General features: G+C 39.4%; 1 protein-coding gene across 1 annotated transcript in view; it reads right to left on the reverse strand.

Annotated features, from left to right (window-relative positions):
- Positions 1 to 13,468, reverse strand: part of pcxb (pyruvate carboxylase b) — a 429,275-nt gene extending 415,807 nt beyond the window's left edge. The window contains exon 1 of the mRNA XM_036146583.1: positions 13,035 to 13,468. The gene's annotated coding sequence lies outside the window, so the exon portion shown is untranslated. The remainder of the gene's footprint in view (positions 1 to 13,034) is intronic.
- Positions 13,469 to 14,352: the final 884 nt, after the last annotated feature.

Raw genomic sequence — 14,352 nt, forward strand, 5'->3', positions numbered from 1 at the left:
TTATGTGCAACTTGTTTCAAGTCAACCTCTAAAGAAAATTTTGGCTTAGTTATAATCTCTAAAAACGGCCCCAAACTAAAGCTTTTAAACTTATAGTTTGATTCGTCTCTAAACTAGTCTTCCCGGTTCATAAATCTTCAAATGGTTCAATTGATCAAATCTGTGCACAGCTGTTTATTACTTATCGCAACAAACTGTTTGCTTTTTTCCCTGGAAACTGAACTCTTTCTAGGTTTTACTGGTTTCCTTTATGGTTTTGTGGAAACCAGCGACTGCTGTGCACCGAGGAAAAGTCAATGAGATTCATCAGCGGTTCTAATGATGGTTCATTTAATATTTGCTCTTTCATCTCTAAATCATTTTGATCTTCAAAACCCTGAACGTCTATTGAGGGGAGGCCTGTGCCTCTGCAGCAGGAAGAAATATCCTGACACCTCAGTGTTCGTAGGTAAAGTTGTGGTTGTAAATTCTGACTAATTTAATCTCTGGGGGGGGAAGAAATCTGACTATTATAATGTCAGACATTGCGGTTGGTGCGTCCCTGTCTTTCCAGTTGCCGCTCATCTTTTTTGCAGTTATTTATGAACCACATTTCGATAATATATAATAATTCTTGAAATCTAGTACTCTTGCAAATATTTCACCTCCATTTTTCCCCCAGCCGAGGTTAGATTAGGACAAGCAAACACAAAATGCAACAGTGAACGCGATAGGACAAGGCAAAGGTCATCTTCATTTCTTCCTCTCCAAGCGGTCGCACTTTTTCAGGGTCATCATATTTGTCTCCTCCTTTCTTTTTCTTCTCACCTCCCTGCATAACGTGAATGAATGCGGGGTGTGCCGAGTGTCTGAGCATGACGCTGAGAACAAAGCTGCGGTCTAAGAGGAGTCCTCGTCATGCTCCAGGAGCTCTGCTAATGCCATACAATTTGAGTCATTTTGGTTTTGGTCGACAAAGATCCTCAATTTAAATCCAGCAAAATCTGCAGCCATTTGTGTGCTCTACAATGGAAAATATTGACGCTAAGAGGGAAATATGAATTTGGTGCACAAGCCACTCACTCCCTCTTGGATCTTGACAGCCAACATTTATTTATCTATTGATTTCTATGTATCTATTTGCATGTATGCATGCAAAGAACTAAGACTAATTGCAGTTCCACTTTATGTAGACCAACACTGAATGATTTTAATGGGAAAAGGAAGATTTGCAAAGCACGATATGTCCTCTTTAAAAGCTTTGGGACTCCAATGAACCGCAGTGAAGGTGAATTTTCAGAAACATAGAACATGAAACAGTGGCAAACCCTCCAAGGAGGGGCAGACCTACCAAAACTAAGAGAGCAGAACATCAACCTCTCATCCAGGAGGAGACATAAGAACCCACAACATGTAAAGCTATGTAGCCACTTGCCTGAATGTCCACCAGTTTGAGACCATAAACCCGAAGAAACCAGGTCAAATTACAAAGAAACAATCTAAAGGTTTGAGTAGGCTGGTCTAAGTCCAGATACAAAACTATTTGAGATGCTGTGATATGAACTTAAACGTAATGTTCAAGCCCAAAAACCTTCAGATGGAGCTGAATTAAAACAATTCTGCCAAGAGGGCCAAAACTCATCCACAGTGACGTAAGGGACTCCAGATGCTAATTAGCTTATGCTATAATCTGGTGCAGCGCATCAAATGGTTTGAGCTGGACAGTGTCCCCTTTTAAATAAAGTATCATAATTTTTATTATTATTATTATTATTATTATTATTGTAAAAGACTCATTACCAGTTATCACACCAGCTTATAGGAAACTCTATAACTTGTTTTGATTTGATGAGACAAATCTATATAAAAAAAAAAAACAGTCTAACAGAAAAATAAATCGTATTGAAGCACCGACAAGGTGTTGTTTTGTCACATAATTTAATTTTAATATTTAGACACTTAACCAGCAGTTTTTTGACAAACACAAAAAGCAATTCCTCACTTTGTTAGCTTGATTATTGAAAAATAGCAGATAAAATACAGCAGAAAGACCAACAAGGCGAGTCCTATAATCTAAAAACGGACACTAGACAATCATGGCGAGCTATGAGGACATGGAAATTAGAAGGAAAAAAGGCAACCAAAGTCCAAAGAAAACTTTGGCAAGACCTTCAGAAAGACTGCAGCTACTGGTCAAGAATGCTTTAAAAAGACTAAAAGAACACCTGACTATTCAGCAGTAAAGCATAAAGAGAGTTGTGTGCAATAAAATGGTTTTATACCTGTAAACGCAACCAAAGAAAGACTGAATTATTGCTAAACAACAAAACATCTGGACATGATTAACGAAACAGTTCTGGTTTGTCATCAGCCGTAATCTGAGCTGGATCAAATGGACCCGCTTTATCTCACCGTCGGTTCCTAAGTCCTGACAAACATTAACAAACCGTCTCCATCGTCGGGCCAAAAACAAGACCAAAGTCCAACAACCATCAGGCGGCTAAAATCACATCAGCTCACAGCGCCGTGTGTTTCAGCGCCAAACCAGGTCAGCTGAGAGTGAAAACTGAATAAAATCTAAAAACCGATTCAATGACGCCTGGACTGAAAGAGGATGAGGGTAAATCACCGCGCATCATGATGCTCAGACTCACAGATCCACGCTGTATTATTCAAGAGTCTGAGTGAACCGACGGTAGTAGGTGATGACGTCAGCGTCTGAACGACTGCAGATGGCTTTACTACGTAGAGATGCTCAGAAAACAGGAGCTGATGTGATCAGCAAGCGGGTCTGAACTGGGACTGTGTCACCGGTGACGAGTTGTCTGCGTCAAATGTCAAATATTAACGCCGGTGCTCAAACAGTCCTACTGACTCCAAATAAAGGGGTATTTACATTGACAGGATCACCTTTAGCTTTAATCAGACGCCGTTCATGTCAAAGGTCCACCCTGTTCCAGACTCACGTCATCCTTTTTATTCAGATTTTAAAATGTTAACAAAACTTTGGTACAGATATAGGGAAGGAGATGCATGGGTTTGTGCCTCCTCGTTCCTAATCCTTGAACAACGTCTGCACATCGTGAACCTCGTGCACCTTGGCCGTCATTCATCCATGCACAGCTAACCTTGCAGACCCTCCACATGAAAACAACAGACTTCAAATCATTAGATACTACAATTTTCACATTTCTTTGCACTAAAATCACAAAGATCAACCGATTTTATGCAAAAGCAAAGTAATAATATCTTTATTTATAAACGCTGTCAGGCAAAGTGCTGAACAGTAGGTGATGAAAATAGTAAAACAAGGATTAAAACAATATAATTTGAAAACAGGTAAAACGCATTAAAACAAAAAGGAAACACCAAAAACAAGATATAAGTTTAGGCATCAAGTTAAGTTCAATTCAATTCAATTCAGTTTTTATTTATATAGCGCCAATTCATGATACATGTCATCTCAAGGCACTTTACAAAGTCGAATTCAATCAGATTATACAGATTGGTCAAAAAAAAAAGTCCTATATAAGGGAACCAGTTGATTGCATCAAAGTCCTGACAAGCAGCATTCACTCCTGGAGAAGCGTAGAGCCACAGGAAGAGTCATCTGCATTGTACATGGCTTTGCAGCAATCCCTCATACTGAGCAAGCATGAAGCGACAGTGGAAAGAAAAACTCCCCATTAATGGGAAGGCAATAGTTGCATAAGATATAAAGTAAACAAGTGGCTCTTTGGCTTGGCTTTAAAATCCTCCACAGAACATGGAGGACATATCTACAGAACATATCTACTATCCACGCCCGAATCGTAGATATGATGGTATATAGTTATGAAATGGATGAAAAATAATACAGTTTCCAATATTGTTAAAAAAAAAATAAAAAAGGTCTTTAGGTGCATTTGTATTCAGTCCTCTTGAGTCAACACTTGGTAGAATCACAGGTATGTCTCTACCAGCTTTGCTCATCTGGAAACAGAATTTTGTAAGTTAACGCTTATCCTCCCTTCAGGTTGAATTTTAGTGTTTTGGAGCGTTTTCACCCCTCGATTTCATTGACTTCAGTCTGAGTCAGAACCATAACCGGTCACTGCAAACGACCTGGGAACCTTCAGTCTGTTTATTGGTCACATGTGTCCATTACGGGCGTACCAAATGAGAATACAGGAAGCAGAGGCTGTGTTCAAATGTATTAGAAAACATGGAGAATTTAATCATATTGTTGGTATTTTTCAGGGTAATATTTCAGGCAGAATAAACCAGTTTTAAACTAACTAAACACCTCAGGTATGAAAACGTTCTTAGTTACCAATATAATGGCTAGTCGAGATCATTTGACTGTTAAATACAACTATTCAGGATGTAATCTGAGGCAGAAGCTGGAGCCCTTTGGCAGAAATACCACTGCTTCTTTCCAACAGGCCTCTAAAGGTCCAGACTACAGCCCAGGAATGTGACCTTTGCCTTTTTGCTGAGCGTGACCCAACATGGGGGACAGAGAGGTTGTTATTGTTTCACATTAAAGCAACTTTCACTCCAAAGCACGTTGCTTATAACATTATTTTCTGATTGTGGTCGGCACAAATCCCTGTGCCTCCCTAGCTTTGGGGTTTGACCGTCGTTAGTTAACGTTTTTCCTCTTTTTAACCAATCGACCACCTCCTAGTGTCTTGAATACAGATGAAACCTCGCAAGAGAAAGTCACTTTTCTTTCTAAAAATCTTGAGGAAGGTGAAAACTGAGCTGAGATGTCTTTAATATCTATCACCTAAAAGTAGCCCTTTATTTTTATGTTTACATATAAAGTTAAATAGCTTTTAGCCAAGTCTTCTACTCACGTAAAAAAGCCTTTTTAGTGTCTCCGACCATATCGACCTGTAGATGTTTAATTATACAGACCAAACACCCATAATCCATCAGACTTTATCTTTAGAGCACTTTAAAAACAATCAAATGTAACACCAAGTGCTTTTATAGAAATAACTACCTAACCTGTGTCAATCGTTGTTGTATTAGCACCTCTGAATCAGACTGATAAATGGCTGAGCTCCTTTAATGTTCTTTAGATGATAAAAAAAAATTCCATGTTTAGTTCCATATATAAAAACATAATTTTAAGAACTCCCATTGTTTGAATTTTAGCTGCGAGTTTGTCTCTCTGAAATTCAGTTCTGGTAACTTCGTAACTTTTAGTTATTGGGCTGATTGAGCTGAAGAAAACTGGCCTAAAGTGGAGTTATAAAGTCCATCAACTCCTCAAGACGAACAATACAAAGCTGTGCGTCGTCCGCGTAGCTGTGAAAATTAATCCTGTCACCTAAATGACACTAAAACATCTAAAGATGAAAAAGTGTGGGACCTTAAATTAATCCCTGCAGAACACCGTAGATTAAATAGAAATTTGACATTTTGTTCATAAAACAGCTTCAGTTTATGTGTAACGATTGTATCCGGTTATAATTTTTTTTTTCTAAACTTTGCTTAAACAAAGGCAGTAATCGGTCTAACATTAATAAACAATGTGGGTACTTCTTTTTAGACGAGGTTTAGTTGCAGCAAAACTTTCACCAAAAAAGAAAACTCCCCAATTTTAATTTCCAAGGAGTGGTGGGGAAAACGTTAAAAGGTGATGCTGATTATTGGGTTGCAGCTTTTCCACTTTTCATTGTATAATAACTCTGCCGAACATTTCAGCAGCAGCCAGGACAAAAACATGGTTGCTACATAACGTTTTAGCTCATTAGGTAAAAGACAACCTGTCTCTGATTCTCTAATTGTGAAGTTTTGAAATGTGAAATAATCTGATAGAAGTAGGACTCATAGCGATGTGTTCAATGTACGGTCTAGGGCTGGGAGATAAATCGATTTAATCGATTAATTCAAGTTTATGATTTTTTTAGGATTTAATTTGTGGAAAATCTGGATTTTATTCTGCCAATGGACTCACTGGGCTTCCATGAAGATTATAGCACGCAATGCTGAATACATGTTCAGAAAAACATTTCGTCAAATTATTGTAAAGAGGAATTTTTTTTTACCATAATACAAGGCACTTTAATTTACCTTTTTTAAGTTACTTTTAAATTAAACAATTGAAGTGAAGCCTGTTCTCACTTAGTTGGGTTTTATCAATCATCTTTTCCACAATTTACAAAACAACACAGTACAGCAGTGTGAAACTTTCTGGGCCTGGGAAACATAGATGAATTAAAACAACTGATACCTTTATTACAGTAACTTCCCAAAAATGTGAGTTTCAAAGCTTAGTTTGGCATCTAAACTCTTAGATGTAGAACATTGAGTCTGTTTTAAAACCCAGGAGTAAGAGGACCTAGATGACCCCTTTTATTTTTGATTAATGAGTCAGACAAAAAAAATAAGTTGTGAGGAGCAAATAAAAAATAAAGGTCTAATTGAGAATTTTAGTAGCTAGATAACTGAAAACCAAATAAAGTCTGGAGGCGCACACTTCTCCAGACCTTTCATTTGTGCATGGGAACCTTGACTTTAACATCCAGAGGCAGGGACTGACAACTTTCCTCGACTATCCAGGATTTATCAACCCAACTACAGCCGCCTGGGCGCATCTAACTCACAAGGACAACAACTGCCTGCAACTGAGGTCAGGTCCTGTCGGGCCAGGTCTGTTCCCTTCACAGAGGTGCAGACTCTGGTCTTCAAACCCTCTCAGACTGAGATTTTTGGGCCAACTCACCCCAGCCCCTGCAGACTCATCCAGACTTTTTTCCCTGTTGGGAACTGGGGGTAAAGATCAGGCAAAAAAAAATTTCAAATCGTTACTCACCAGCTTCATTAAATAGCCTCTTAGTCCTCTCCTGAGCAACACCTGCTCCCTAAACGGATTGCAAATTACCTTAAACTTCAATTCAACCTGTTAAATTGGTAGCTTAGGCTCCTTTACAGTAATGGAGAAAATTATGTGCAAACACCTTTATAAAATCTAGAGGTTTGCAGGTGCTTCTGGTGTGTATCAACACAATGCCAGGGTGGTACGACATCAGCAAGAACTATTTTTGCTACCTAGCCACCTGGACAGGGTTATAAGACCAATAAAAACAAATCAGTCCATCATTCTAGGGCGAGAAAGATCATTTAATATTTGAAAAACCAAGACAAGCTGTCTCGCACCAACATCCGACAATGCAACACTCAGCCCAACTTAGCTTTGCAGAGTTGCATCTGCTGCATAAACCACAAGACTGCTAGTGTAATAGAAACAGATATGTGGTCAAAGCCAAATAAGTCGCTCTAGAGTCATTTATGAGGTCTGAGTCCAACCGCAACAACAAGTGTGCAACAGAAGGACTAAGACAGACAAAAAAATGGAGCAAAATTCATCCACAACGACACAAGACAGATAAAAGCCTTCAGAAAACAAACTTTTCAACTCAACGGTGCTAAAGTTACACTGCACTTATTTGTACTGATAGTCATGGATCCTTTTTCCCCCCCTCACAGCCTGGTTCTGGAGATCCAGCAGTGCGTATCTGTTTCAACACTAAAACTGAAGGAAGCTATAGCTGGAGGAGGGAGCTTCTTTTGGCCAAACGTCCTCCGTGACCTAAAAACAAAAGCATAAGGGCAGGTGGCAGTCCCCAAGACTGTAAAATCATGTTAATTATAGGATGCTACGAAGAGACAGGAAACATCTCAGTCTGATGTTAAAGGTAAAGGGAGCAATGCCTTCTGGTTCACATATTAACCTCGCAGGGATCAAAGTTCCTGAAGATCAAGGTTGTGACACACAAATACACTTAACCTGTTTCACGGCTTCAACTTTACTCCGATTGGCTGAAAAAACAAGCATCTGGCTATCTGCCACTGTTTGAGCAACGCAAGTCAACCTTTCTTTCCTAGTCCACAGCACATCTCACCACTCAATAACGCCACCGTAAATATTTGATCTGCTTTAAAATAATATACAATCAAGGTGATGTGCACACTTAGAGCCAGTGAATAGTAGCATTAGATCAACGTCAGGATGTAGAGGGACAGCTGTGGGAAGGCGTACAACATCAGCAACAGAATCTCAGCACCTTGAGGAAATCCAGAACTAGTGACTGAAATCCCATTTTAGGCAGACGGACGGTATCTGAAAGGAAACCCGGCAGAGACCCGTCACAGGGCTGGAGCAATGCATCGTCCTTCAGTTCATTGTGTTCTACACTATGCCCTAGTGTTTCTAGGTAAAAACCCTTCTTGTTCCAAAAATATTACTATTTTAGCTTTATCTTTGGTATATTTCTATAGATTTAAGAATGTGAACAAAATGTTACCTTGTGCAATACCTTAATGTTTCCCTTTTAGCTTATTAGCGCCAGTACGGGGTGTCGCGAGATTCCTATGCTAAAGGAACTATGATAGGAAACATACAGCCTCCTTTTCCTACCTCCTTCTTTACTGACTGCACTATTCCAGGGCAAACGTGCTGTGGCTAAAGAGTCCTTACCCAAAAGTAGAGACGCAACGATTCGTTACCTGGATCGAATATCCGCTCAGATATTGACCAAATAGCCGGATAGGATATCGGATGATGTCATTTATTTATTTTTTAATTGATATCATACTGAGCAATACGGTTACAGCGATCAGACGGCAAACACACCACACATGAACAGATTTCACTCAGGATCATTCAGATGTCAGACGGGCAATCTTGCCAAACCTCTCATGATTAAATGTGAATTCAGAGTAAATAAACATGGACAATGGAGAATAATGGCGATAGTTTGTGGACTGATAGAAACAGAGAAAAAAAGATTCTGTGCTTAACGAAATCAGAGACGTCCCCAGTTTTCATTAGAGAAATCAAAGCTGGTCGCCTTACATGGCTCTCACCTGAGAGGGAGAGCTATCCGTCTGCCAGGAGAACAGAGTAGTTGAACTTCACTGCTGTTTCTAACATAAGAACAAAATAAACAACCTTTATTGTTGCTAGCGCGTACTACGGGCACGGGCTGCCTTACATGAATGCACTTTTAGTTTAGACATTACAGTCAGGCAGTCTGATAGACAGCTCTGGGGTCCGATCAGGTAGTGCTACAGTGTACCGTAATGCTCCTAATAGCCATTGAGCGGAGCGGCTTTCATGCTAACCAAAGTCGTACTTACACATTTTAACAGATTTTTGAGCACATTGTACCACATAAAATCGGTTATCATATATAAAGGCGCACCGGATTATGAGGTGCACCATCAATTTTGAGAAAATGTAAGGATTTTAAGCGCACCTTATAGTCCGAAAAATTAAGGTACTTCATCTCAGTGTCGTCAGTCCACAGAACATTTTCCCTCTCTTGGGGAAAATCACAATGCTTCTGGCAAAAGTTGGTCAGTGGCAGATTTGACACTGGAGGCCTGCAGGCTTTAGATGTTGTCTTTAGTTATTATGTGGCCTCCTGGATGAGACAACATTGCGCTCTTGGAGTAATTTATTTAGATCTAGCACTCCTGCACTGGTTCGTGTATTCTCTATTGGTGGATAATGGGTGTAACTGTGCTTCACTGGAGCCCTGAAACCTTAGAAATGGGTTTGTCACCCTTTCCAGACAGACAGAGGTCAGTGACTGTTTTTATCTGCTGCTGAATTTCTTTAGATCGGGTCATGATGAGTTGCTTTGTGAGATCTTTCAGCCTACTTCATGTTGTCCGACAGGGTCCTATTTAAGCGATTTCTAGAGTCTGCATCTTAAGCCGTGATCAGACCTTGGTGTTGCGATGGGAGGAACTGGGTTTTGCATTTAATTAGGTTGTCTTGGTGTGATATAAATGTTTTAGATCGACAAACAAATGTATAACTGTGAAAAAAGGAAATAAATCAGTGTACTGCAGTTTCTGTGTATGGCTGATCAAAGTTAAGTGTGCTCAGTTAGGTTGGTGCACAGTTCCCACTGGGCCCTCCTGAGCTCTATGACAGGACAGGTGTTACGCATATTTTCCGGCTTAGCTGCAGAGTAAAGGTTGCTTTGAGGGTGAGCAAACACTCAAACGACTGACACAACAACGTGATGGATACACAAAAGTTTGGAAATGGAAAAATAAATAAAAAATCTGATAATATTTTACTCCCCAAAGCTGGGGAGGAAAACTGAAGCTAATTTGTGGCCTAAAATTAAGAGAATCGGGACATGAACTGGGATTTATTGTCTGACTTTTACGAGGAAAGAGAACGAGAAACTATTAAAGAACGCATTCAAAATTACAGCTTTATTATAAATGTACTTTTTTGTGCTTGACGCTATACAATTTAGGGTCTGGAAATAATTACAATTATAAAATGTCTAAAATCTAAATAACAGTGTTATTTGGGAGGCATCCAGTTATCAGTGATCTTATTAAGATTATTAAGTGACATTTAAAGTACACTGACTGGTATCATCACATCTACAGACCTGGCTACAAACAAAACTTTCATCTTAGTTTCAACTGGGCAGAGTGTCATTACACCCTGATGTCCTCATGTATTGATCTTGGCTCAGAACCTGGGCACATTTGGGCTGCTGAGTGTCATGTGGCTTCATTTACACACTTATCACATATTGACAAACCTTTGCACGACGCCTCTTGCATCTAATCACATGTCGATGTGATATATAATCAATCCTTATCCAATGGTAGTTTTATTTTTGCTTTTAAATATTAGATAGACATTTTTCGAGAGACATAAAGCACAAAATATTTTGAAAATTGGTCAATTTCTTTTTTAAAATTACTTATTTAAAGTGTTAAAAACTGATATTTAAACAGTTCTTAACATTTGATTTCTGTCTACAAGAACAGCGTGTTGAATCACTTTACTTTTTTTGCCACGCTGCTCATTAAGTTACATTTTTTTCTTGTGACAGTACTCACAGTACTTATTACAGCTAACAAAATGTTGTTGCCAGACATTGGAGAAATTACCCAATGATAAACGCGGAAAATTACGCACACTCCCAGCAAACTGAGTCTCTGGTAAAGAAATGTAACAAAAGCCTTTGGTTAAATATTTCTCCTGTCTCCCATCTTCTCTTTAGCTCAGCCCACAGGTTTTCTGTAGGATCCGAGTCTGAAGACATTTGTCTTGGAATATTGTCCTGTTGAAAAATAAATATGCAGATTTATCCTCCTGCAGAGTTCACCAGATGTTTATTTAAAATGTCCTGGCATTTTCAAAGAGTTCATGATCCCATGCAAGGCCCCCAGTGGCTGTGAGGAACAGGACCACAGCATCACATGTTCTCTAACAATGAGCCTTGAGGGTTTTCTCACCTGCCTTACCGTCCTCCCCACTGTGAATGATGGTTAATAAAAACCATGGTTGCTGTCTGGTCACAACTGACCTCGTTTCATACTTTTTAAAGTTTGAAGAAACCATGTATACAACCTTTGGTCTTTCCCACTTTTTGTCATGTAATAACCACAATCTTTGACGTTTTTTCGGAACAAAGTAGTGGAGCATTTCTGAAAAAATAGGCATGTGAAAAGTGAAGTGTGAAGTCGTATTCAGCCCAAAAGACTTGCAGATGCAATAACACCAAAAGGTGGTCTTTCCTAAAGATGCACGCCCATTTTTAGACTTTTTTTTAAATACAAAAACCACACAGAAATTTATTTCCTCCTTATTTTCATTGAACGCACAACGTTGTGATGTTTAGCAATTTGCGGTTGTGATGTGGCCAAAATGTGAAACCATCAGAGTGCTATGAGCAGAAGTGTAAAGCACAGCACAGCAACAACACGACACTTTGACTTCAGATAGCAAATTACTAACTTAAAGCTGTGTTTCTCTTACATTGATGTAATAGAAATTATTATTAAGGTTTTAGGTTTTCTTCACTTTTAAATGTAAGACTAACTAGGGCTTGGAATCATTTAGGATGAGCCGATACAATATGATTTTCGATACATAGCTCAGCTTGATTTGATTTGACTCCAATATCGATATTTATTACTTTCAAATTAATGCTCAAAGTCATTCAATCAACAAAACCAGCCAAATATTATATTTGCCCAAACGTCTGATTTTAGGGATGAAGGCGCCTCTTAAATCCGGCCGGCCGTTCTGCAAATTCGTCTCACTTACACTTCCTCGCTGTGAACAGTAAAGGTGTGCTGTTATGGTGTACTGTAATACCGCCCCCTAGGGGTTGGGAGGTATATTGATATTGAAAGCCAGAATATTGATATTAAATTGCTTTTAAAAACATTGATATTAATCTTTGTATCGATTTTTATGCACAGCTCTAAGACTAACCTACTATAATAAAAGAGTAATAACTTTTTTACCCATCTTTACAAAGTGATGTAGGTACTCTGTTTATGATGTAACAATATTAAACAAGTAACAAGATCCCTGAAGAAGAGGAAAAACTAGCTGAAAAACACATTAAAACTAAAGAACCAAATATGAACACGAAAGGGCAACATCTGAATGATTAGAAGAATGTTATATATATAAAAAAAAACTGAACTATTTGAAGATAGCTGAAGGGTATGTGAACGTTTTAAAATTTGAATGAAGTTTCTAGCTGAAAGTAAACTGAAGCAGTAAGCTGTGAAAAAGGTTTTGAAGAATTTGAAGAATTTTCCATTAATTTCAATGAGAGCAAAAAAAAAAACTCACAAAAAGTTAAATATAAGTATTACCAGGAGACGTAGCAGTAATGTCGTGAACGAGCATGTTTGTTGAAATCGGTGCAGAAGTAGTAACAGGAAAACGATAAATAAACGGTAATACATGTGTTATAAACCTATTATAATTAAGCTGTCAACTGAATTAATGATTGTTTGGGTCATTTATGTAAACAAAACAATAAAGTGACAGTACAGTCACTTTTTTATTTTAAAGCATGGCTCTGTGTTGCAGGAAGAGCCCAAAAGTTGCAGACCTTCCTGAGGTAACAGCTGAGCCACCACCACGCTGACAGCCCGGACCCACGCGGGTCACCTAGGCTCCGTGGCGTGCAGTGACACGCCTGCTGCCCCCTGAAGCCAACAACGCAAACACAACTCATTCATAAACGCGCGCACGCCCTCCCGGTGGTACTCACGTGCCGCCGGTGCCAAACCAGCCGTGGACCCGCTGCCAGGTAACCGGACGGTAAACAGCCGGGCGGTGTTTATTGCTCTGCTTCCAAAGCTCTTCCTCGCACACCTCTGCAGACACGCTGCTTGGCAGGAAGAGGGAGATGCGTGGGCTTGCGTGTGTGTGTGTGTGTGTACACAAAACTCTCGCTCTCTTGGGGCTCACGCAGCTTCACGCAACCGCGAGGAGTGAGTTCGGGACGGCCGAGTGGGCGCTCGGAGCTTCGGCTCTCACACTGTCACTCCCTCTCGCGTCGGCAGAAGGAGCGGGTACTCCTGGAGCTAGGTGCTAACTGTCTACGGCGGCTAACGAAGCTAGCAGCTGGTCCGTCTCCGGCTGGCGGATATAGCAGTCTGCTGCTGCGCCTGCCTTCTACTTAATCTCTCTCTCCCTCTCTCGGTAAAGCTTTCATCCCCCTCTCTCTCTCTGTTGGGTGTGACGTAATTGGGACACGCCCCCTCTTCGCCGCTCTCAGCCAATCGTGAGGGAGACCGGAGTAGCACGCGGCGAGCGGCAGAGTTTAAAGAGCACCAAAAACGTCCCGAAGATCACGTCGGTCACGTCGTGGATTTGCAGATTAAAAACATGAACGCGTGTTTTGTTTATTTTGTCTGCGGCGTTATATAACAGAGAAAACTGTTTTTAAAAAACACCAAAAAAAGAAAACTTATTTTATTATATGATGTTAGTCGATTTTGCTAATGTATTTGATTATATTTAAAATAAAAAATTAATAAAGGACAGTGATAAATAATACAATTATAACGCTATAATAACCACCCTTATAGAGTAAAACGCGAACTTTGAAACTATTAATTACAGGCCCCTGTTTTTTTTTTTTTTTTTTCATTTATTCACAATGTTAAGATTAAGGACTTTAACACACTCATAAGTGTCCTCAATGGCTCATCGATCATTCCTCACCCCCTCCTTTTTTTATTTTCCCTACATCCTATGAATTTAATAATAATAATAATAATAATAATAATAATAATAATAATAATAATAATAATAATAATAATAATAATAATAATAGTAGACTGGCGACCTGTCCGGGGTGTACCCCGCCTCTCGCCCATTGACAGCTGGAGATAGGCACCAGCACCCCTTGTGACCCCAATAGGGATAGACGTGTTAGAAAATGACTGGATGGATGGATAATACTACTACTACTACTACTACTACTACTACTACTACTACTACTAATAATAATAATAATAATAATAATAATAATAATAATAATAATAGCAGTAGTTGTTCGTAGTAGTAGTATTTTCCGTGAT

Source organism: Fundulus heteroclitus, chromosome 14 (assembly GCF_011125445.2).
Source record: "Fundulus heteroclitus isolate FHET01 chromosome 14, MU-UCD_Fhet_4.1, whole genome shotgun sequence".
Taxonomy (NCBI): Eukaryota; Metazoa; Chordata; class Actinopteri; order Cyprinodontiformes; family Fundulidae; genus Fundulus; species Fundulus heteroclitus.